The following is a 26,865-nucleotide window of genomic DNA, read 5'->3' as shown; positions in this document are numbered from 1 at the left end:
GGAAGCGGTCGGAAGAGAACCGTTGTTCATATCCGACGAGTCCAAGGAGCCGCTCGATGAGGGTACGTCGAGATGAGCTCGGGACGGACTGCATAATCATGTTCGGCATGAGGAGAGGCAGTGCAATAAAACATACCATGAAGTACTATGGTGTCCGGACACTTACGACTTCGCCAGGGGCTTGTCCCTGGGTAGCCACTCATCGCCGCTGTCGGCAGCCGTCATGGCACAGTCCGGAGGGAGGGTCCTTCCCTTCTTGGACCCTTCGGCCTCCCCAGATGGGTCGGCCTTCCTTTTGTTGTCTCCCCAGCAGGGGGGAGAACTTTTCTCCTCCTCCTCCTCGTTTCCATGGGAGGAGTGCGCGTCGGAGTCATCGGACGATGAGTCCGATACAACCTTGCGCCGGAGACCCTTTCAGGTCCCCGTGGCCTTCTTCTTGGTCTTGTTTGCCGGCACCTCGTAAGGTGCCAGAGTCAGCATCTTCGTTAGAAGAGCGTCTGCAGGATCTTCGGGCAGGGGGCTAGGCAATCAAGCTGCTCCACTGTCTCTATCCAGTCCTGTTAACGACATGGAAGCTTAGATCCAGCACATAACTAAACCGGGGCAAATAAATACCCTGAGAGATATAAAAGCCTACCGGATTAGCGCGACGCTTTGCGCTGAGTCCGCGGTCCTCGGTGAGCGAGGGAGGAATCTCGGCGCTCTTGAACAGCACCCTCCAGACGTCCTCGTGCGTCATGTCGTAGAGCTCTCGCAGCGTCTGCTGCTTGGCCGAGTCGAACTCCCACAAAACAAATGCCCGTCGTTGACACGGAAGGATCCAGCGGAAGAGCATAACCTGGACCATGTTGACAAGCTTGATTTTCTTGTTCGTCATGTTCTGGATGCAGGTCTGGAGTCTGGTCAGCTCTACCGAAGAACCCCAGGACAGGCCCTTCTTTTTCCAGGAGGTGAGCCGCTTGGGGATTCCGGATCGAAATTTGGGGGCCGCGACCCAGTTGGAGTTGCGCGGCTCGGTGATGTAGAACCACCCCGATTGCCACCCCTTTATGGTATCCACATAGGTGCCCTCGAGTCAGGTGACATTAGGCATCTTGCCCACCATGGCGCCTCCGCACTCTGCTTGTTGGCCACCCACCACCTTCGGTTTGACATTGAAGGTTTTCAGCCATAGGCCGAAGTGGGGCCTAATGCAGAGGAAGGCCTCACACACGACGATAAACGCAGAGATGTTGATAGTAGAACATGAGCCCGCGGACAAATGGGAGGAGAGGAAATCCCAGTATGCAGACGAAATGGGTAAGAAAAACTACCCTCTCATGGGGTTCGGGCATTGGGACGATCTGCCCCGCATTTGGCAGCCAGTGCGCGATATCCGCAGCCAGGTATCGGGCTTCCCGTAACTTTTTGATGTTCTCCTCCGTGACGGAGGAGACCATTCACTTGCCTCCTGCTCCGGACATGCTTGGAGTGGTTTGACAAGAAGAACGCGAGCTTGGGCGCTAGAGCTCGAGTGTGCGGGAATGGGTAAGCGAGGAGGAAGAAGGCGTGGGTGAAAAAAGTAAATCTCTGTCCCTTCATAAGGGCGGAAGAGGCGATGTGTCTCCCCACTTGTCTGGCAAAACCACTTATTCCCCAGGCACCGTAATTGATGGTGCGAGTGGGTTACCCACGTACGTATTGATGAGAATCCTGTGATAAGGGGAACACGATATCTGCTTTGACAAGATGTGTCAAGAAAACCGCCTCGCGATATGTGCGGAGCTGGTTGAGAAAAGCGGTTCAAATAATAACCGGGCCGTGGCATGATGTCATGCTATCAAAACGTGTCAACAGATTAGATTTGTGGAAATATTATTCTCTCTACGGTGGTATGTGGAACTTATTTTGCAGGGTCGGACACTATCCTTGTATTCAAACTCTTCCATGGTGTATTCGGAGGAGGAACCCGCCTTGCAATGCCGAAGCCAACACTGCGCGCCGGACTCATCGTCATTGAAGCCTGGTTCAGGGGCTACTGAGGGAGTCCTGGATTAGGGGGTCTCCGGACAGCCGGACTATATCCTTTGGCCGGACTGTTGGACTATGAAGATACAAGATTGAAGACTTCGTCCCGTGGCCGGATGGGACTCTACTTGGCGTGGAAGGCAAGCTAGGCAAAACGGATATGTATATCTCCTCCTTTGTAACCGACCTTGTGTAACCCTAGCCCCCTCCGGTGTCTATATAAACCAGTGGGTTTTAGTCCATAGAACAACATACAATCATACCATAGGCTATCTTCTAGGGTTTAGCCTCTTTGATCTCGTGGTAGATCAACTCCTGTAATACTCATATCATCAAGAACAATCAAGCAGGACGTAGGGTATTACCTCCATCAAGAGGGCCCGAACCTGGGTAAACATCGTGTCCCCTGCCTCCTGTTACCATCCGCCTTAGCCGCACAGTTCGGGACCCCCTACCCGAGATCCAGTGGTTTTGACACCGATATTCTTCATTTTCCTGCAGGAAACAGACCTTCGTGGTCAGGTTAATCGTGCTCTAGCGTGGTCAATAACCTCTCAGAGTTGGTTTAGCAATTGCTAAGGCGCTACGTCCTCACACATTCGTAGTCAGATCATCAAAGTCGACTTCCTCCAAAACGATAGCCACCATCTCATCGAAAGACGGGACACCTTTGCCTCTATCATATCCTTGGGACGAACAGCCCTACAACAGATGGGTGACAAGGCTAGTTCCAGATCTATATGCCCTAATTTGGTAGTACTAATCAACTACGGCAGCACGGGAGAGAAGAAGTATCACACTGGCATAACTAATGGTGACGGGGGTTCGCTAGAGTTGCACGGCAAGGCATGACATCGATGCTACTTTGAGCTCGGGCTTGGGCGGACAGCGGGAGGGAAGTTATGAGGTTGAAGAAATAAAGAACCAAGGAGAAACAAGCCTGGAAGGGGGATTTATATAGCCGGGGGGCGAAACCGCACTCCTCGATATCCATGGCCGAAAAGCACGGGACGTTCCACATTCAGCTGACGAGATCACGATCAGGAGATCGTGGGCACGTGTCAGGCGTTTCATCCAAAAATCTCAGTAACTGAACGAAATGCCAAAGTGTTTGAGGAAGCGCAAGCACCAACACAGTGAAGGGGTACATGGGCCGTAGCCCGCAGTTGGACACAGCCAGGGGCCGGATGTCCGATGGGCATCGAACGTCCATAGATCTTTAGACTTCCGTAGATTACGCTCAGTCGCCATGGCGATGGACGTCCGTAGGGGTCCAGTCGCTGGTCGTCCGGTCTTCCTCGGACTTCAGTTGGTTCCGTTTGGTTGTAGGGGCGCCGATCGTCCGGACATGGTCGGTAGTCCGGAGCCTGGGAGGTGTCAGACGTCTGGACCTAGTCGGTCGTACGGCCGCTGTAGCTTTCTTTGGCCTGATTTCCTTGGGGTTGATGTGTGGTGTCCTCGCTATCTTGTCCAATGGATTTAGCCGCTCCATGGCTCTCCTCCAAGTACCTGATCACACATAGTGTTTCTGCTTGAGGTAGCAGCCATGTCTCATATATAGAAAGTGGTAGTTTGGAAAGGAGCGAGTTCACCTTATCTTTGATAGCCTTTGCTCATGCTCTTGTCATTGGTCCAAGTGGTGTCGTGGGAGACGTAGGTAGGTCCATGGGGATGACCTTGGGATGCTCCGCATCATCTCCCCTCCCTTGGAAAAGATCCTACCTCGGATCGAATTCTTCATCACCATGGTAGGGCGAGAGATCCTTGACGTTGAAGACGTCTCTCACGTTGTACTTGTCGCGTGGGAGGTCGATCTTGTAAGCATCATTGTAGTAGTGTGCAAGCACCTTGAAGGGTCCATCCGCGCGTGGTAGAAGTTTGGACTTGCGTTCGTTCGGGAAGCGGTCCTTGTGAAGGTGTAGCCACATAAGATCTTCGATGTTGAATATCATGGGTTGCTTGTTGATGTTGAGCTTGGTCGGGAGTCGTTGTACTTGGCGCTCGATGGTGTGCCTTGTGTCTTCATGTATCTTCTTGAGATAGTTCACTCGGGCGCTCACGTCTATATTGATGCGCTCTTGTAGTGGTAGAGGAAGAATGTCCAATGGGGACAACGGGTTGAATGCATAGACAACCTCAAAGGGGGACTTGCCTGTACTCGAGTATCTTGCTCGGTTGTAGGCATACTCGGCGATGGGTAGACACTCCTCCCACTCCTTGATGTTCTTCTTGACGAGCACGCGAAGTAGAGCGGAGAGTGTGCGGTTGGTCACCTCCATTTGGGCGTCGGTTCGAGGATGGTAAGTCGTGGAGAAGAGTAGCTTGATTCCGAGCTTGGCGCATATGGTCTTCCAAAAGAAACTCAAGAACTTGACGTCGCGGTTCGAGACAATCGTCTTTGGAACTTCATGTAGTCGTAAGATTTCCCTACAAAAGAGATTGGCAAAATGTGAAGCATCATCGTTCTCACAACCCTAGTTAGCACTTGCATTAGGACTAGCTGGAGTGATGCATCATTTTTAATTTTCTCCAGAAATTTGAGTTGAGGAAATTTGAAAGCCTCAGAATTGTAATTAAAAGAAGGGCAAATAACCCTGGAAAATGCATCAATGTTTCCAAAATGCTCCTCACTGATGTTTAATATTTTTGGCAAGGGTTTTGGTCCAAACAAAAAATATGGAACATTTTTGAGGAATTGTCCATTTGTGTTTAAATCAATAAATATTTGAGTTGGATTTAATTCTTCTATAAAAGAATTGCAAGTCCAACAATTCTGAAAATTTGTGAGTGGCTTTGAATAATTAGTATCAAGCTACATAAATCTTTCAGAAGCTACTAAAAATGATTTGGTATAAAATCAAATCAAAATAAATTTAACAAAATAGAAAACAAATAGAAAGTAAATAGAGCAAAGGCTTACCTGTGCAGCCTAGTTACCTGGTCGGCCCACTGGCCCGGTGCCAGTCATCCCTCTCCTCAGGACAGAAGGACGCCGCGCATGTGGCCGGCACGCGCGAGCACGCGCCCGGACACCTCCTCTCCCTACTTGCCCCCGGCCTCCCCCAAGATGCCACGTGACCCCCTGGAGCCGTCCGGATCCCTCCGCCCCCTCGCTCACTCTCCCTCTCCCCCTTGCTCTCCCACGCGATGACCGGAGTGATCGCCGCCGCGCCGTCTTGAACCACTGCGGCCACAGCCACCGCCTCACCTACCCATCCTGTCCTCGAGCTCCGTATCCTCGCACCGAAGCTCTCCACCGAGTCACGCTTCACTGGACGCGCTGCGACAACGGCTATGTCGTCGTCCTCATCCTCTGCATCCAACCACCACCGAATTCGATTGGCCGCCTACAGGACCTCCCCGACCACTCTGAGCGTCTCCGCGAGATCTGTGTGAGGCCCATGTTGTCTCACCCTTCTCCCCCTATCCACGCATGCCCTCTAGCTAGCCATCGCGCGAGTTCCGAGCGCCGCCGTCCGCCATGGCCGATGAGGTCCTCGCTCCTGAGCACCTCCGCTCGGTCCAGTGGCACCAGCATGCTCCTAGTGCCTCCAGTAGGCCGCCTAGCCCCTTTGCTCGCTCCCCTGCTTGCTCTAATGCTGCCCCCGTGTAGGCAGTCGCTCCGGCCGCCACCCCGCTCACCACCGTCAGCGATTCCGGCCACCCTAGCACCACCCACCACCACTGGTCAACGCTCCTTGTCGCGCTGTATCTACAGCAGCCGCACGAGCTCCCGTCGCCGGGGTTGGCTGGGGCAGACGCTGTTGACTAGCTGACGTCAGCATGACACACTGATGATGCAGTAATCATTTTGCTGGATTATTTATAATTCTAAATGATTTGGAAATTGCAGAAAATGTTTAGAACTTCTAGAAATCATAGAAAAAATAATCTGTAACTCCAAATGAAATAATTTATATATGAAAAATGATCAGAAAAAATCAATCTTTCCATCTGTACCATTTTCATGCATGTTGGAGAAACTTGTAGTTGCTGAATTGGACCAAACAAATAAATGGCATTTAACTAACCACTTATTGAGTTTGATTTTGAACCTTGTGTTCAAACCAACTTCATTTAACTTGTTGCTAGTTGGATTAGCTCAATCAACAACATATTGCCATGTCATTATCATGCATCATATTGTTGCATTGCATTGATTGTATTTCTTGTTTGTTTGTCGGTGCTTGTCCCCTTTCAATAGGCGTGGTTCCGACGATGAGTTGGATGACACCGATGAAGAACTATACTATCTTCAGAAGTGTCAGGCAAGCAAAACCCCTTGCTCATTCCGATACCATCCCACTCTCTCACATCTGCTCTCTTTTACTGCATTAGGACAACAACTCTTCAACTTTACCTGCTGCGGTAGTTGAACCCCTTTCCTCTGCATGACCTGTCAATGCCATAGTAAATAGATGAAACCCACTAGCATGAGTAGGAGTTGTTTGAGCCCTAATGTGCCTACTCATTCATGCTTGTTGTCATGCCTGCTACTGCTTAGAGTTGAGTCAGATCTGATTCATCGGGGATGAATTGGAATGTGGTGAACATGTCCTACTGTTGAGAGCTAAGTGTGTGAACACGATTTGGTAAAGGTAGCTGTGAGAGGCCATGTAGGAGTACATGGTGGGTTGTGTCATTCAAACCGTCCTCAGGAACTGAGTTCTATGTTTGTGATCCATGAACATCTACTACCACGCATTGGAATGCTTAATTGCCCTTATTGACTTATTAATCTCCTTGATCTATGTCCAAGAGTTGCAACTAGTTTCTAGTGTTTGTAGGATATGTGTTGGGGGCCGTGCGTAGCACTGACCCTAGGGGTGGGCTATGATGCGGTAGAGACATGAGGCACGGTGTACCGGAACGCCCGTTTGGTGCCTCGAGAACCATGCTCTCATCGTTTGGAGCCGTGAGTGAAACCCCGGCGGGATCTCCTTGTGGATGGAACCTGAATAGGCGATAAACCTGGACTAGAGACTTGTGTGGTTAGTAAGGTCGTGGCTGACACCCTCGCTGGGCTTCCGCTTGAAGGTTGCCGAGATACACGACGTGTACATGGTGGAAAGTGGCGAGAGCATGTGTGAAGAAGTACACCCCTGCAGGGTTATAAATGATCTATTCTAATAGTCATGTCCGGCTAAAGGACTTCTGGGTTGCCTATACAGTTCATAGACAAGTGAAAGTGGATACTCTAAAATGCGCAAGATAAGCGTGAGTGCTATGCAGATGGCGTTCTCGTAGGGAGACGGGAGTGGATCCATAGTGGTGTATTGATATGGTGAATATGTGGACTCATGTGCGCCACCTCAAAAGAGTTACTTGCAGTCGTAGTTCAGGATAGCCACCGAGGCACAGCTGGCTTGTTGCAGTTAAACTCCACCACCCCTTTGTTGATATTGATGCATATGTAGCTAGTTCTGATGTAAGTCTTACTAGGTACATTTGTACTCACGTTTGCTTAATTTATGTTTTTGCAGAGAGATTTCAGTCTCACTAGTAGTTCCGCGTGGACTTCGGCGTTTAGCTTGTTACCTCATCTACGATCTTGTACCCTTGGGAGGGTCTTGTAGATATTCAGGCTTCCCAGCCTTTTTCATTTGTAGATGTCTGTACCAAGACATGTTATGCTTCCGTTGCTTGTATGCTCTGTAAGTTGGGTCATGTGACCCATGATTGTAATTCTTACTATGTATGACTCTTCGGAGGCTTATGAATAAATACTTTGAGTCATAGAGTTTTGTTGTGATACCATGTTGTATTTGCACATATCGAGCATATTGTGTGTATGTTATTGAAATGCTTGGTATCTGTGGGATCCGACAACCTAGACGTTTATTCTTGGTAGCCCCTCTTATGGGGAAATGTCTGCCAGTGCTTCCACTAAGCCATGGTAGCTTGCTACTGCTCCGGAACACTTAGGCTGGTTGGCATGTGTCCTTCTTCGTTCCTATGTCTTTCCCTTCGGCGAAATGTCACGCATTCTTCCTTGAAGTCCTTGTAGCTTGCTACGACTTGGGTTCATATGTTGATGACCGACACGTTTGTTGCTGGGTCATGTATGCCTGTCCCTGTAAGTTAGTGCCACCTTGGGTTTACGACTAGTCATGTCGGCTCGGGTTCTCTGTCATATGGATGCTAGCGACACTATCATATACATGATCCAAAAGGCGCAAACGGTCCCGGGCCAGGTAAGGTGGCACCCGTGGGGCTACCGTGCGTGTGGCCGCAAAGTGATATGATGTGTTACATGCTAGATCGGTGTGACTTAGGATCAGGGTCCTGACAGCTTTGGTATTAGAGCCTCACTGCCTGTAGGATTACCAAGCCAAACTGGTCGAAGTCGAGTCTAGAAATGCTTTAGTTATATAAGGGAAATGATTGGGCAAGGGAACGTAAGGCTCTTTTTACTCCTTTACCTTATGTCCTTCTGATCTGAGTCATCCTCTTCTCCTCTACGGGGGTCAAGAAACTTGGCTTTCTATTCTTTCTATCAGGATCACGTGTTACTAATCCATAGACTTATAGGACAGATGGATTCAAGTCTTAGTTCAGTTTCTACTACTTCCGTACATTCATTGCTGGCCTCAGAACCTTGATATTGTGATGTCGAGTGGTCATGCCACTATTTTGCAGGATGTCTCAAATCTTTTCGAGCATTTACATCCATTATGTTGTCTGAGTCATCCCAGGTTTCTAAATAGTCTGATGCATTTGGAAATCCCTTCTTTTCGTTCTCGATGTTTCTTTGGGCCAGTTTAACCACACTAATCGGTGAGTTGAGGTACTCTGTTGCCTCGACATATATGTTGGAGCTATTATTATGACCCTAGGTGTCTTAGAGGATCACCTAGTAATCTAGCCATGTTTTGTGTTCCCAGTGTGATGATCCTGGCCGTCATTCTCGAAAGGATCCCGTGATGCCATTTAGTTAGTAGGCATTACATTTCTGGGTTCTTGAACCCGAGATTCACTCTACTCATTCATGTTGGTAGTGTTTGCTAGTTCCTTTATGATATTAGTAACCTTTGAAATAGTCCTCGAGGTCCATGGTATACCCTTCTTCCAAATACCATGAACCATCCTGGCAAAAGCTCATCCTGAACCAAAAGATCACCACCAGAGTGCTCTTGATGGGTTCTCCATACTACGTTGTGAATTTTCCAGTCTTTCCTCTTCTGCATGAGTTATCCGGAAGAAATGTTGAGCTTTGCTCGCCATACAAATCTATGCATCCACAACTCAGAAAGTGATATGTTCCTTTGAGTTGTCCCTTTTTAGTTGTAGTCTGGCCCTCGTGTATCAATTGATAGTCAAGAGTATGTCGTGCATTCATGTTCATCGGTGCCTATTATTCCTCTGGTCTGTCAAGCTGTTCTATTTCAAAATGACTAGGAGAAACAAACTCCAGTACCTCATCCATTTCTAGGATTGGGTCAAAGTAATTGTATTCCGTAGATTAAGAATGCTAATCCAGCTCCTAGGCTGTTCTACCCTGAAGTATTACCCTCTTTATGTTAGGATTGTCATGGGAATTGCACACCATCCTATGAATTCTTGATGCAGTGATACTTCTCGCCATCATCATTCATTCCTCGGTCCTCGTGTTGTTGTAACCGGAATATCGACAAGTGAACCATGATGTGTGAAATCAATACTCCTAGCAACCGTGTTTCTTTGTAGTTAATGGACAATACTCCCATTCTTAGCGTGATGGTTATTGAATCAACATTTTAAGATTGATCGTGCTACCTAGTCTATTTTCTGGTGCACTCTTCGGTCGATGGGTTAGGATTTTGTCAAACCCTCGCTCTTTTGATCATATCATCTTGCTTCGAAAGCAAGATTGCTCCTGAGCTTAATAACATATCTATGGTCCTTGATTTTCTGAATATCTCCTTGGAAGTATCACCAGGTTGTCCTGATGAGGACATCAATACCATTGTTACACCCTCAACCCCTGCTGCTATATATACTGGATCAATTACTAGAGCTCGCGCACGCCAATTAAATTATCAAGTACTTTCGTTTCTTGGTAATGATTCTAATGTTCATGAGAATATGATCTTGCCTAAATTGGATACATTTTTTTTGCAAACAAATGAAGGGCCTGGCATGGATAAGAGGGATGAACACTGGAGCAAGACCAAGCATGGAGATGATGGCATGCGCAAGGGGATCAAGAATGGAGTTACAAGTGATAATCTCAGGACTTTGAAGCCACCATAAGGGGTGCATGAAGCCTTGGACGAAATATACAAGATGCCACTTCATAAATTTCGTCCAGAGGCTATTCTAGGTGTTGCGTCACCTTATTATTGGGCCAGACCCATGTATTTTCGAAATACTTATGTATAGGCTGTTTTTAGAGCCCGTATGTGTGGGGAAATGAGAGATAGGGTTGGTTTCGGACCCCTCCTCCAAGGGCCACAAAATCACCCCCCCTCTTCCTCCATATATACAGTCGTTAGGGCGTTGTTTAGACTTTGGGTTTTGTCTAGATTAAAGTACACCATAGCTGCAACTTCGCGTACTTCGTTTGTGTTCAACGACCAGACAAAGGCGTCAGAGAACCCCACCTTGATCAATAAAGCTTTCCTCTTATATTCGCAATATCCAGAATTGCAATCTTAGTTTCTTGCTTGTTCTTCGTTTGCTCACAGGAAACAGACCCTCGTGGTCAGGTTGATCGTGCTCCGGCGTGGTCAATAACCCTCGGAAGTTGGTTTAGCGATTACTAAGGAGCAATATCTCGCACGTTTGTAGTCGGATCGTCAAGGTCGATTCCCACCGAAAATGATAGCCACCATCTCATCGAAACATCGGGACACCTTCGCCTCTATCAAGTGGTATCAGATTTCCAGGTTGCTCGGTGAGATTTTACAGATTTTCGTAGTTCAGATCGAGTCTGTTCTTCAAACCTACAGTCCATGAAAAAGCCAAAAAAATATTTAGGGTTAGTTCATCATATCCCAACCAATCTAAGCCTTTGCATAATATTTTTAGGGTTTTGCATTGTTGAATTTGCGGTTGCATCGTCGTGTCTAGTTGCTGGTCTTAGTGTCTAGTCCTTTAGAGTTTTGACTTATGTTCACAAGTTGTCACGCCGTCGCCGCATCATCATCATCACCTGTAGCGACACGACCTCAAACGGTCAAGTCTCTGTGCCTCAGTGTCATCCCTGGATTGGTAATGCTGACACACACAATACTCGATGTATTTATAACAGGGTAGCAATCACACACTTATTATATCGAATGTCTCAAAAGAGAACTTATTACAATAAATATGGCTTAAGGCCATCTAATACGATAACAGCGGAAGGCTTGGAAGATAAAGTGAGTCCATCAACTCCAATGGCATAGCTGAGCTGCACGGCAACGACCTAACGAACCTTACTCCTCGTTTGAAAAGTCTGCAACATAATATCTTGCAGCCCGAAAATGGGTCAGCACGTGGAATATGATGGCAATATAACACAGTACAGCAAGAACAGAATAATGCTATGACTACATGCATATTTGGCTGGTGGAAAGCTCTATGGTTATAGTTTTTGCGAAAAGCCAATTTTTCCCTACAGCAAAGGAATAAATTTTATTTAACTATCATGGTAGTTGGAACATCATTGAGAAGGTTCCTCCAAGTCAATCCCAATTAAAGTAATTATCAACCCAACAATATTAAATTAGAGTGATGAGATACTCAGGATACTCCAAGTACTAGATACTCAAGATTGTCCATAACCGAGGACACGGCTAACCATGATTAGATTTTACACTCTGCAGAGGTTTGCGCACTTTTCCCCACAAGACTCGATCGCCTCTGTTGGATTTCTCGCACTACATGGTGTTTGAGAAACGGATGACCGAGACCCAGTCTTTCAGAAACATTTTCTCTTTACTCCAGGCAGACCATACCAAACCTACATCCCTCTACCTGCTGATCCACCTCTTCAAGATCTCATGCGACCTACTCAACTATGCTAGAGGCCATAATAGCTTGTGGCTGCACACGGAAGTTTCTAGCATGAAAATATCTCAGTTCCCTTTGAGCCTGGGTGGCGGACCTTAGGATGATCACACAGGTACTCCGGGATATCCTAGGACAACACTGGGTTCTCGAGGTGCCCGACAAGAAATCCACCCAGATGTGTATTAAAATTGCCACCTTAAGTAGAACCATTAATTAACAATCTCACATCTGTCATGGATTCACTCACCCAAACCACGTCTACGAGCATAGCATAGCAGTATAAGCAATACGCAGAAGTAACTCCCAAGGGTTTGAATATAACAGGGCAATAGGTTCTACCTCATCAACTACTTCCCAACCCACATGTTAATCACATCCTAATCAAGCAATGTTTGAGGATTGAAACTAATGCGTAGAAACTGGGTATGGAAATAGTATGATCAATATGTTACTTGCCATGCAGATGATCCGCAAAACCTAGGGACTCGTAGTAGCACGCTTCGCACTCCGGGAATTCTATCGCAAACAGACAATAGCATACATAAGAAATCAAGCAAAGAAGCACGGGTAAAACTCAAATAAGAAGAATTGACTCGAAATTTCAACTTAAGAACTCCGGTTTGCGAAAAGAATCAAATCAAACGGAGCAACGAAACTCAAACTGCGAAAGAAACAAGATCCGTTTACTAATCTGAACTAAAGTCAAATTTTAAAGTACCAAAATCTTGTTCAAATTGATTAAACGGAAAGAGGGTTTTGAGACGAAGATCTAGGCGCTAGAATTGCTTGATTCCGATAAACAAGCGAAAAGATAAACTAAAACGAAAATCGGATCCTAAATCGTGATCGAAAATAATCGTGGAAAAATCCGAGAAAAAGAAAACTGACGAACAGGCTAACGAACGAACATTCGTTTTCTGTAACTAACGAGCGAAAACTGTTCGTTAAATTGAACGTACGGATGACCGTCCGCTAAATAAACTAAACCGAGAAAAACTGGCGAACCGATCTATAAAAACGAAATTAGGGTTTCTAAAAAAACGGATCGGTTTTAAAAAAACCGAACGGCGGTGAGGCGTATACCTCCGGCGAGGCTCCGGCGAGGTGGGGCTATGGCGGCGGGGTGTGCGAGCGGCGGCAAAAGCGGCGGCGGCGCTGCAGGCGGGGCGGGGCAGGCGGCGGGGTTGGTGGTGGGGGGGTCCGGTGGCGGGGTATTTAAGGAGGGGGGCTGCTTGGGGAAGGGGCAAGCGGCGCGGGGAGGAGGAGTCCCGGCCGGACTCAGGGTCGGGGCGACGGCGGCCTCCCAGTCTCCTGGAGGGAGACGGCGGCGCGGGGCTAGCGGCCGGCTCGGCTGGGCTTCAGCCCAGTCAGGCGCTAGGAGATTTTTTTTTAAATAATTTCGCGGGAACTTAAATAAATCCTAGAGAATAAAATTAAAATATAAAAATACCAAACAAATTTTCACCGTCTAAAAAAAATATGTAGAACGAGATGAACATTTTTTTGGCCCTAAAATGCAATTTTGAAAAACGTGCAATTTTTCTAATACAAATAAAATGGCAATAAAATCCGAATAAAATCAAATATTTGATTTTATTATTTTTCCTCCAATATTTCAATTATTTTGGAGTAGTCATATTATCTCCTCTCATATATTTTAATATGAGATATTTTTGGAGAGAAAAATAATTAAAACCAAAATCCTCGTTTCAATATTTGATAAAATTCAAATATGAAAGCAATGAAATCCCCAACTCTCTTTGAGTGTCCTTGAGTTGCTTAGGATTTCGAGGATCGCGAAACGAAATGCAGTAAAATATGATATGCATGGATGATCTATGTATAACATTCCAAATTAAAAATTTGGGATGTAAGAAACCTACCCCCCTTAAGATGAATCTCGCCCTCGAGATTCGGGTTGGCTAGAAAATAGGTGTGGGTGGTCTTTCCGAAGATCATCCTCTCGTTCCCAGGTGGCTTCATCCTCGGTATGGTGGCTCCACTAAACTTTGCAAAACATGATAACCTTGTTGCGGGTGACTCGGCTGGCAAATTCAAGAATCATGACTGGCTTCTCCTCATAGGTCAAATCACTGTCCAACTGAATCGCCTCCAAGGGTACTGTATCTCTTAACGGAATATCGGCCATATCAGCATGACACTTCTTCAACTATGAAACATGAAATACATCATGAACTCCTGACAGTCCTTCAGGTAACTCCAACTTGTAGGCAACTTCTCCCATACGTTCCAAAACACGATACGGTCCTACAAATCTCGGGGCGAATTTTCCCTTAACTCCAAAATGTTTCACTCCTCGCAAGGGTGATACTCGCAGATATGCTCTGCCTCTAATTTCATAGGTTACCTCCTTGCGTTTCGAATCTGCATAACTCTTCTGCCTGGACTGAGCTACCTTCAGTCTATCTCAGATCAGCTTAACTTTCTCTTCAGACTCCTTGATCAAATCTAGTCCAAACAACTGTCGGTCTCCGACTTCATCCCACATCAACGGTGTTCTGCACCTTCGTCCATACAGGGCTTCGAACGGTGCGATCTTCAAACTGGCTTGGTAGCTATTGTTTATGAGAACTCCGCGTAGGGAAAATTGTCATCCCAACTAGATCCATAATCTAGCGCACATGTCCTCAACATGTCCTCCAGAATCTGGTTGACTCTCTCGGTCTGTCCATCTGTCTGCGGGTGGAATGCTGTACTGAACTCCAACCTTGTCCCCAAAGTTTGGTGCAGCTGATGCCAAAACTTCGAAGTAAACTGTGTTCCTCTATCTAATACGATGGTCCTCAGAACTCCATGCAGACATACGATCCTGGTCATATATATCTTGGCCAACCTTGCACTTGTATAGGTGGTTTTCACTGGGATAAAGTGAGCTACTTTGGTCAAGCGATCAACTACTACCCACATAGAATCATATCCTGATTTGGTCCTGGGCAATCCGGTGATAAAATCCATGCCAAGTTTATCCCACTTCCATTCGGGTATCCGCATAGGCTGTAACAATCCTGTTGGCTTTTGATGTTCTGCCTTCACTCTCTGACATACATCACATACGGCTACATACTCGGCAATATCCTTCTTCATACCTGTCCACCAGAAACGTTCCTTCAAATCCAAATACATCTTGGTGTTTCCGGGGTGTATCGAGTATGGTGAGTCATGAGCCTCCTGAAGAATTAACTTCCTGATCTCTGTGTTATTGGGCACATAAACACGCTCCTCAAACCATAAGGTGTCGTGCTCATCCTCAAGAAAACCTTTGGCCTTTCCTTTGCTCATTCTCTCTTTTATATCGGCAATCTCTTTGTCATCCTTCTAAGCTTCTCAAATCTTTCCTAACAATGTAGACTGAACCTCCATTGTTGCAATAAAACCTCTAGGAACAATCTCCAATCGAAGTTCCCTGAGATCCTGTGCTAACTCCTTTAGTAATCCTGTGCTCACTAGGGTGTTAGCATAACTCTTCCGACTCAAAGCGTCTGCTATGACATTGGCCTTGCCTGGATGATAGTGAAGCTTCATGTTATAATACTTTATAAGCTCCAACCATCTCCTCTGCCTAAGGTTCAGCTCGTTCTGTGTGAAAATGTACTTCAAACTCTTATGATCCATGTACACATCACAACGGTTTCCAATAAGGTAATGTCTCCAAGTCTTTAACGCATGCACTACGGCTGCTAACTCCAAATCATGCGTGGCATAATTCAATTCGTGCGGTTTTAGTTGTCGTGAGGCATACGAAACAACTCTTCCGTCTTGCATAAGCACACTTCCAAGTCCTAGGCGAGAGGCGTCGCAATACACTTGGAAATCCTTGCGTATATCCGGCAAAATCAGCACTCGGGTTGTGGTCGAACTTTTCTTTAACTCCTAAAAACTTGCCTCACATTCTTCTGTCCATTTAAATTTAGTATCCTTCATCAATAACTCCGTCATTGGCTTCGCAATCTTGGAAAAATTCTCAATGAATCATCGGTAGTATCCCGCAAGTCCAAGAAAACTTCGGATCTCGCTAACTGAAGTGGGTGCCAACCATTCAGTGACTGACTGAACCTTGGTGGGGTCGACCGCTATACCTTCTCCTGATATAACATGTCCAAGGAATCCGACTTCCTTCAATCAAAACTCGCATTTGCTGAACTTGGCATACAACTAATGTTCCCTGAGTTTCTCGAGAACTAAACGCAAATGCTCCTTGTGCTCCTCCTCATTCTTCAAGTATACCATTATATCATCAATGAACACCACAACAAACTTATCCAAATATTCCATGAACACTTTGTTCATCATGCTCATGAAGTAGGCATGGGCGTTAGTCAGTCCAAACGACATGACCGTATATTCATACAACACGTACCGTGTGGTGAATGCTGTCTTTGGTATATCCTTCTCTCGTATTTTTAACAGGTGATATCCTGATCGTAGATCGATCTTTGAAAACACCTTGGCTCCTTGTAGTTGGTTAAACAAATCATTGATCATCGGCAGTGGGTATTTGTTCTTGATCGTCACCTCATTCAATGCACGATAATCAACAACCATTCTCAGAGACTTATCCTTCTTCTCAACCAAAAGCATTGGGGCTCCCCATGGTGGTGAACTCCGTCGAATGTAACCTTTCTCCAATAACTCCTTGATCTGTTTCTTAATCTCCTCCAGATCATTTGTGGGCATCCAATAGGGTCTCTTTGATATTGGCCCTGTACCTGGCAATAGCTCTATCAAAAACTCGATGTCTCGATCAGGTGGCATGCCTGGTAACTCCTCTGGAAAAACATCCGGGTAATCCTTCACTACTGGCACTTCCTCTTGAACAACTCCCGTGAGGGTATTTACTTGGATCCTCCTAGGCGCATGCCTAGATACATACTTATCCTTTTTCCCTCCAGGGTGGTGAGATAAATCGACTTACTAGCACAATCAATGCTTCCTCCATACTTTGACATCCAGTCCATGCCTAATATCACATCCAATCCTTGTGACTCCAAGATTATTAGGTCGGACGGAAAAACATGGCTACCAATGGTTAAGGGTATTTGGTCGCACCATCGACTAGCCATATACTCTGCTCCAGGTGAACTCACTAACAGAGGGGTCCTACGGGTTTGGGTTGGTAGTTTAAACTTATCCACGAATTCCCTTGATATGTATGAATGCGATGCACCAGTATCAAAAAGAACAAGGGCGGTAAATGACTTAACCAAAAACTTACCTATAACCGCATCTGGCTGCTCTTCAACCTCCTCCACAGTAACGTGGTTCACTTGTCCTTTGTTGAATGGATTGGGCTTCTTCCCAGCGCTCCCATTGCCATTTCCATTCTTTGCTTTAGGGCACTCCATGGCATAGTGTCCAGTCTTCCCGCGCTTAAAGCAAGTAATGTGACTTAGAGCTCTCTTGGTGGGTGTGGCTGGATTGGGGCGGTTCTGATTGTTGTTTGCTCCGTTCCCAGTCCCATTCTTAGAACCATTGTGGTTATGCGAACTTACTCCGGTGTGGTTATGACCTCCATGGTTATGAACAAGTCCTCCCGAGTTCGGGGTTAGGCGAGGCTTCTGCTGAGCTCCTGAGTTATACCTCCCTTGCCCATACTTCCTCTTACGGTTCTCAATTTGCTGTTGCTTCCCTTCAATCATCAGAGCCTTATCTACCAACTCCTGGTAGTTGTTGAATGTTGTCACCATCAACTGCATGCTCATCTCATCATTCAGCCCTTCCATAAACTTCTCCTACTTCGCGGCATCTATGGCCACATCATACGGGGCATAGCGGGATAACTTATTAAACTCATCCACGTACTGAGCTACAGTACGGTTCCCCTGGCGTAAGTTGTGAAACTCACGCTTCTTCATATTCATAGCTCTAGTTGAGGCATGGGAGGTGCGGAAAGCTTGCTGAAACTGATCCCATGTGACGTTGGCTATGGGGAAAGTGGTCGTGTAATTCTCCCACCATGAGGCTGCTAGTCCATCCAATTGATGTGCGGCAAAGCGCACCTTCTCAGCATTTGTGAAACCTGCGGTGGTTAACTCCCTTCTAATATGGCGTAGCCAATCATCAGTAACTATAGGGTCGGTGCTACTGGAAAACACCGGCGGCTGCAACCTCAGAAAGCGATCTAAGTTGTCAACTGGAGGCGGGTTGTTGTTGTTGTTTCCTTGGTTCTGGACTAACAATTGCATCAAGGCATTCTGCTGCTGGATCAACTAAGTGAACTCTGGCAGGAAGGCAAATCCGGTGTCACGTCTCGGAGTCATCTGGCGGGTTTATAGGGGAGAGATTAGAATAGAGAAGGGATCTAGTGAGAAAGCCCTACCCATATGCACATGAGACAAACACAATCATTTCACTCAATCAATCAAGCAAGGGCATACAAACGGTCTAGAACTATCGTAAAAGTGCTCAACTACTACTATATACATGGGGGAATAGTACTATCATTTGGTGGTCATCGAGAAATTTTGATCGGTCGAAGACTCCATAATGTCTGCTCCAGCTTCGTCTTCATAGTCATCATCGCTATCGTCGGGGTCCGAGTCGGTGTCGTCGATGATGATGTAGTCCTCCGGATGAATCTCCTTGGGTTCTTCGTCTTCTCCTCTTGGTGCGCGGTCTCCCATGAATACTCCTAGCTTCCTTTCCAAATCATGATTCTTCTCCACTAGTACGACGATTTCCTCCTCATAATCTTCACATGTAGCCTTGAGTTCTTCCTCCAGTTCCGTGATCCTTGTCATTGCCTTCCTCAGATCTACCATTCCTGCGCACATCTGGTTCTCCTGGCGACGAATGTGCTGGTTTAACTCCTGGATGAAACCTGCGATTGATCTATCCTTCCTGGTGCTGATCATCTCCCATTGCTCATTTCGGCGCCCACAAATCTTGTAGATAGTATCCTTAAGCTCCTTTTGGTAAACTTCTCCAATGCGTCCTATGGTGATGTGAGATTCCATGCTCTTTCCTAGACTCCAGGTGGGTGCTTCAAAAGAAAATTCTATGGGCTTAGTGGTTGGCAAGAATGTCCTTCCTGGAACTTGAACTTGAATCATCCAGCTCTCCTCTTCTGGTAAGGTGGCGTTGTACGTCCCGGTGAAGCTTGGTATTCCGATGTTCAAGTATCTAGTGATTTCCTTCAAGTGGCGTCCAAAGGGTGTGTATTCATCCAGTTGTGCAAACTTGTTCTTCAATTCCGCCATCCTAAAGAGTAGAAAGTAGGAGAGGAGTCAGAAATGAGTAGAGAAGAGTGACCTATGGCTTATCTTAATGGTCGTGTCCTACACTCAACCTGGCTCTGATACCATCTTGTAGCGACCCGACCTCAAACTGTCAAGTCTCTGTGCTTTAGTGTCATCCCTGGATCGGTAATGCTGACACACACAGTACTCGAAGGATTTATAACAGAGTAGCAATCACACACTTATTACATCGAATGTCTCAAAAGAGAACTTATTACAATAAATATGGCTTAAGGCCATCTAATACGATAACAGCGGAAGGCTTGGAAGATAAAGTGAGTCCATCAACTCCAATGGTATAGTTGAGCTGCACGACAACAACCAGACGAACCTTACTCCTCATCTGAAAAGTCTGCAACATAATACGTTGCAGCCCGAAAACGGGTCAGCACATGGAATATGCTGGCAATATAACACAGTAGAGCAAGAACAGAATAATGTTATCACTACATGCATATTTGGCTGGTGGAAAGCTCTGGTTATAGTTTTTGCGAAAAGCCAATTTTTCCATACAACAAAGGAATAAATTTTATTTAACTATCATGGTAGTTGGAACATCATTGAGAAGGTTCCTCCAACTCAATCCCAATTAATGTAATTATGAACCCAACAATATTAGATTAGAGTGATGAGATACTTAGGATACTCCAAGTACTAGATACTCAAGATTGTCCATAACCGGGGACACGGCTAACCATGATTAGATTTTAGACTCTGCAAAGGTTTGCGCACTTTTCCCCACAAGACTTGATCGCCTCCGTTGGATTTCTCGCACTACATGGTGTTTGAGAAATGGATGGCCGAGACACAGTCTTTCAGAACATCAACTCTTTACTCCGGGCAGACCATACCAAACCTACATCCCTCTACCTGCCGATCCACCTCTTCAAGTGCTCATGCAACCTACTCAACTATGCTAGAGCCCATAATAGCTTGTGGCTGCACACGGAAGTTTCTAGCATGAAAATATCTCAGTTCCCTTTGAGCCCAGGTGGCGGACCTTAGGATGATCACACAGGTACTCCGGGATATCCTAGGACAACACTGGGTTCTCCAGTGCCCGACAAGCAATCCACCTAGATGTGTATTAGAGTTTCCACCTTAAGTTGAACCATTAATTAACAATCTCACATCTGTCATGGATTCACTCACACAAACCACGTCTACGAGCATAGCATAGCAGTATAAGCAATATGCAGAAGTAACTCCCAAGGGTTTGAATATAACAAGGCAATAGGTTCTACCTCATCAACTACCTCCCAACCCACATGTTAATCACATCCTAATCATGCAATGTTTGAGGATTGAAACTAATGCATAAAAACTGGGTATGGAAGCAGTATGATCAATGTGTTACTTGCCTTGCTAACGATCCACAAAACCTAGGGACTCGTAGTAGCACGCTTCGCACTCCAGGAATTCTATCGCAAACAGACAATAGCATACATAAGCAATCAAGCAAAGAAGCACGGGTAAAACTCAAATAAGAAGAATTGACCAGAAAGTTCAACTTAAGAACTCCGGTTTGAGAAAAGAATCAAATCAAACGGAGCAACGAAACTCAAACTGCGAAAGAAACAAGATCTGTTGAGTAATCTGAACGAAAGTCAAATTTTATAGTACCAAAATCTTGTTCAAGCTGATTAAACAGAAAGAGGGTTTCGAGATGAAGATCTAGGCGCTTGAATCGCCTGATTCCGATAAACGAGCGAAAAGATAAATAAAACGAAAATTGGATCAGAAATCGCGATCGAAAATAATCGCGCAAAAATCCAAGAAAAAGAAAACTGACGAACAAGCTAACGAACGAACGTTCGTTGTCTGTAACTAACGAGCGAAAGCCGTTCGCTAAAACGAACGTATGGACGAACGTCCGCTAAATAAACTAAACCGAGAAAAACCGGCGAACCGATCTATAAAAAGAAAATTAGGGTTTCTAAAAAAACCGGATCGGTTTTAAAAAAACGAACGACGACGAGGCGTATACCTCCGGCGAGGTGGGGCTCCGGCGGTGGGGTGCGCGGGCAGCGGCAGCACGGCAAGGGGCGGCAGCGGCGGCGCTGCAGAGTCAGCGGCGCTGCAGGTGGGGCAGGGCAGGCGGCGGGGTTGGTGGTGGTGGGGGTCCGGTGGTGGGGTATTTAAGGAGGGGGGGCTGCTTGGGGAAGGGGCAAGCGGCGCGGGGAGGCGAAGTCCCGGCCGAACTCGGGGTCGGGGTGGCGGCGGCCTCCAAGTCTCCTGGAGGGAGACGGCGGCGTGGGGCTAGCGGCCGGCTCGACAGGGCTTCGGCCCAGTCAGGCACTGAGAGATTTTTTTAAATAATTTTGCCGGAACTTAAATAAATCCTAGAAAATAAAATAAAAATCTAAAAATACCAAAACAAATTTTCACCGTCTAAATAAAATATTTAGAATGAGATGAACATTTTTTTGGCCCTGAAATGCAATTTTGAAAAACGTGCAATTTTTCTAATGCAAATAAAATGGTAATAAAACCCGAATAAAATCAAATATTTGATTTTAATATTTTTCCTCCAATATTTCAATTATTTTGAAGAAGTCATATTATCTCCTCTCATATATTATAATATGAAACAGTTTTGGAGGGAAAAATAATTGAAAGCAAAATCCTTGTTTCAATATTTGATAAAATTGAAGTATGAAAGCAATGAAATCCCCAACTCTCTCCGAGGGTCCTTGAGTTTCTTAGGATTTCGAGGATCGCGAAACAAAATGCAGTAAAATATGATATGCATGGATGATCTATGTATAACATTCCAAATTGAAAATTTGGGATGTTACATCACCGCTGCCACATACCACCATCATCATCACCGCTGCCATCTACCACCATCATCATCACCGCTGCCATATACCACCATCGTCATCACCGCTGCCATATACCACCATCATCATCACCGCTGCCATATACCACCATCGTCATCACCGCTGCCATATACCACCATCATCATCACCGCTGCCATATACCACCATCGTCATCACCGCTGCCATATACCACCATCGTCATCACCGCTGCCATATACCACCATCGGCATCACCGCTGCCATATACCACCATCGTCATCACCGCTACCATATACCACATATCCACCTACATCACGATAATCCGAGTACACCTCCATCACCGATTCGCTACTAGTCCGAGTTTCCACCAGATTCATCTCCACCACCAGTCCTAGTCCGACTCCAGTATTTTGTTACTCTGTTTTGGATTTCCAGATCACGCCATACTCCGAGTCGTGACAGAGTAGCACTCCCGAACTTTCGTGCTACCCGCAGTATAAAAATAGTTCCAAACTAAAAAAAACTAAGTCTGGAAAATTCTGGCTAGGTAGTTTTTAGACCATTTGTAGAATTTTTTGAAAAAAAAATTGTTGCGGAGGAAAAAAAGAGGAAAAAAGTGAAAAAAAAAATCCAGAGCATGATCCTCCCTTGTTTACGTGAAGCTCCATGATTTTGTTCGTGTTCTAGGCTCGCGTCTCTAGTACGGTCTAGCCTAGGACCAGCACAGTACCATCGTTGAGCGTTTATTCAACTTTGCATCTCTCATTTGATTATTGTTGACATTTTTGCTACCATATCATAAGCCTTCCCAGCTCCACATACATCTACATCGTGCTTTTGAAACCACCTGGCAATCGCTCTGTCCAATCTTTGAGAGTTTTGACTACCAACGGTTGCCGATCACCGCCTGCTACTGGGTAAGAACTGGTAATAATTTGAGATTTTCTTGCCGTATTTGTGACACCCACCACCACCTCTTGTTAGTAGTCTATAGGATCATATTCTTGTGTGTTTCTATTGCTGCTAACAATGGCAGGATCACAAGTCGACGAGACTGACTGGGAGAACATGACGAATAAGGAGTTGCATGATAAATTTCAGCAAATGATGAGTGGATAGGTGCAAGATGTGCTAAACAGATTTGAAGAGTCCATGGAGAAGATAGATGGCATGGAGAAGACGTTCCAAGCAAAGATTGATAACAAGTTTAATGAATTGCTTGCGCATCTTCCACCACCACCACCGGCGGCACCTAACGCACCTCTACAACAACAACAACAAGAACAACAATAACAACAACAACAACAACAACAACAACAACAACAACAACAACAACAACAACCACAACAACAACAACAACAACAACGACGACGACGACGACGACGGCTACCTCCACGTCGCGAAACAGCCCTCCGCCGAGCGAGCCGTGTCCCTCTTGCGCCTGGCCAAACTGTTGATGCTGTTGTTGATACTTCCGTGGCTCCTGTTGCTGATGCGGAGGATGATAATTATGCGGGAGATTACGAGGATGAGGTTGATCAAAATCAAAACTATGTGCAACCACCAGGACCACAACCACCAGGTCGTCCACATGCAAATAATGGCAATGGTAGGGCTCCCCCTCAGGTACGAGATCATGACCATCTCCCTAAACTGAAATTGAATATTCCACCATTTGAGGTAGATATGTTCATGATATTTATCTTACTTGGGAGTTAGAAACTGAACAACGATTTACATGTTTACAATATCCTAAGGAGAGACGTGTTCCTGCTACTATTTGTGCTTTCACTAGCTTTGCATGTGTTTGGTGGTCTGAACATTGTAGATTATATTCTATTCCAGCTACTTGGGCTGCTTTGAAAACTGTTATGCGTGGTCATTGGGTTCCACCAAATTATCAACGTGAGTTAATTCTAAAATTGTAGCGTTTAAGACAAGAAAAAAATTCTGTAGAAGAATATTATCGGGAATTACAAACTGGCATGAATAGATGTGGTATTGTTGAGGAGAATGAAGCTATGCTTGCATGTTTTATGGGTGGATTAAATAGAGAGATCCAAACCATTCTAGAGTATACGGAGTATAATAATATCACTCGTTCATTCCATCTTGCTTGTAAAGCTGAACGTGAAGTGCAGGATCGACAGGCATTGGCACAAACTTTTCTGCAGGTCGATCATCATCATGGACACCACGTGCATCCTCTATTTCCACTACACCAACACCTCCATCAGGTGCCAACTCCAGTCGTGATACACCTGCCGCGCCTGTGCAAAGCTCTTCTTCTTCCATGGCATCAACAGGGCACACAAGTGATATTATTTGTCATCGTTGTAAGGGAAGAAGACATTTTGCGAGAGAATGCAAATCTCAGTGTGTGATGATTGCTACTGAGGATGGTGGGTATGAGTCCGCTAGTGACTATGATGAGGACACTTTGGCTCTTATTACACATGAAGTACACAATCGAGATGATTGTGATACTGAGACGCAATACATGGCTACTAAAGATGCTGACAGGTATGGATGTTTAGTTGCTCAACGTGTTTTGAGTGTGCAAGTTACACAAGCTGAGCAAAATTAGAGGCATGATTTGTTCCATACAAAGTGAGTTGTGAAGGAACGTTCTGTTCGCATCATCATAGATGGAGGGAGCTGCAACAACTTGGCTAGCATGGAGATGGTGGAGAAGCTCTCTCTCACCACAAGACCGCATCCACATCCTTACTACATCCAATGGTTCAACAACAGCGGCAAGGTTAAGGTAACACGTACCGTTCATGTGCATTTTAGTATCTCTACATATGCTGATTATGTTGATTGTGATGTGGTACCAATGCAAGCATTTTCCTTATTACTTGGTAGGCCATGGCAATTTGATAAAAATTCTGCACACCATGGTAGAAACAATCAGTATACTCTTGTTCATGAGGACAAAAATATTACTTTGCTTCCTATGACTCCTAATTCCATTTTGAAAGATGATATTAATAGACCTAATAAAGCAAAATAGGAGAAAAATAAGATGATATTACTTTGCATTTGGAGCTATGGTTGATTTTCTATGATTTTTAGAAGTTCTGGATATTTTTCGGAATTTCCTATTAAAGAATAATTCCAGTAATTGAATTAATGCGTCAGCATGACATAGGTGTGACGTCAGCGGTGAACTGGGTCGGCCAGGTCAAACCTGACTGGTGGGCCCTCTCTGTCAGTGTCACAACTAGTTAACAGAATTAGATTAACACTAATTAGCTGTCAGTGGGGCCTGGGCCCACATGTCAGCGTCTAAACTAATTAGAATTAGTTAAAACTAACCTTAAACTGATTAGCAGACCGGCCCCACCTGTCATAGACCCAGGGGGGTCTACCTGGGCCCGCACAGGAGTCAAACTGAGTCAAACTCGCTGGCGGCTTGACGCCGACGACGACAGACGCGGCGGAGGGGCTCGGCTTTGCGTCTCCGGCGACCAAATCGATGGTGGAGAGCAGCTACTTGACGCGGGGAGCGAGCCGCGTCATTTGGTGGAGAAAGTGGAGCACGGGGAGGCTTGGAACGACGCCGGCGACGACCTTGGCGGTCGCCGGAGTTCGGGCGTGGATGAACCCGACGCTACAGGGCATGGCGAGGCGCGGGGAGTGGTGCGTTAGGCTCCTGGGAGCGCGTGGAAGACGAAGGCGTGCTCGGATTCGAGCTTACGCGCCTGTGGCCATGGTGGCGACATGGCCGGCGGAGCCGAGCTCTCGGCCTTGATGGCAGAGGGGGTTGGAGGACGCGGACGAGCGCAGGGAGAGGGGGAAACGGTGGCGGAGCTCACAGCGGTTGCAGGGGAGCGATCGGCGAGCTCGGGGAAGGCCTGGAGCGAGCGGGGTGGCAAGGAGGATCTCCGGTGGCCGGAGTTGAGAACGAGCTCGGTGCAGCGTCTCCGGGGCGAGCGAGCGCACGGGGCTCGGCCTACTTCATGCAGTCGACGACGGCGGAGCTTCCTGGCATGTCGGGGTAGCAAATGGACGGTGGTGGCTGCGGTGAAGCTTGTCGGCGGCGACGGCTGCGCTCGGCAGGAAGAGGGGGAGAGAGCCAGAGAGGGAGAGAGGCCACGGGGAGAGTGGGAAGAAAGAGAGGGGGACGTGGGGGTCGGCGTGGCACTCCTAGACGCCTCCAGGGCGTCGGCGGAAGCAGGAGGTGGCCGGCGTGTGGCCGCAGGCACCGGCCACGCGCTCCTCGTCCTCCTGGCGGGAGGAGGAGGACGACTGGCAAGGCTAGTCGACTGGGCCGAGCCAGGTGGGCTGGTGGGCTGCGCCTAGTAAGTTTCTCTCTCTCTCTCCTTTTTCTTGTTTGTTTTCTTTTATCTATTTTTCTGCAACTGTTGGGCTTTATTAAAAATACCAAGACATCTTTAAAAATCCTGAAAATAATCAGGGGCTCTGTTTAGATTATTCCCAACAGCCCACACTTATTTCCAGAATTATTTGAGCATTTAGATTATTTTATAGCATTTAAATGCCCAAATACAAATACTTATGATTTAATTCAGAAAATCCAGAATGTCCTAGAAAAGAGTGCACCATTTTTGCCAGGGTTTTTAGCCCAATCCAGAAATGATGAACATTTTGTGAAGGGCATTTTGGGTTCATTGAAAATAATTTTAGTAAACCCTAGTTGTTTCTAGGGGGTGCTGGGGGTTCTGTCTTCCCCATTTCAAATTTAAGGGAATTTAAATATGATGCACACTCTAATGCTTGAACTAGCTAGGGTGTGAGAACTCACCCCCACTCAAAAGAATCTCGTCCCGAGATTTAGGATCCTCCGGAAAGAAGGTGGGG

The sequence above is a fragment of the Triticum urartu genome, chromosome 4A (assembly GCF_056163025.1).
Source record: "Triticum urartu cultivar PI428250 chromosome 4A, HENAU_Tu73, whole genome shotgun sequence".
NCBI classification, from domain to species: Eukaryota; Viridiplantae; Streptophyta; class Magnoliopsida; order Poales; family Poaceae; genus Triticum; species Triticum urartu.
Note: the sequence above shows the minus strand (reverse complement) of the source record.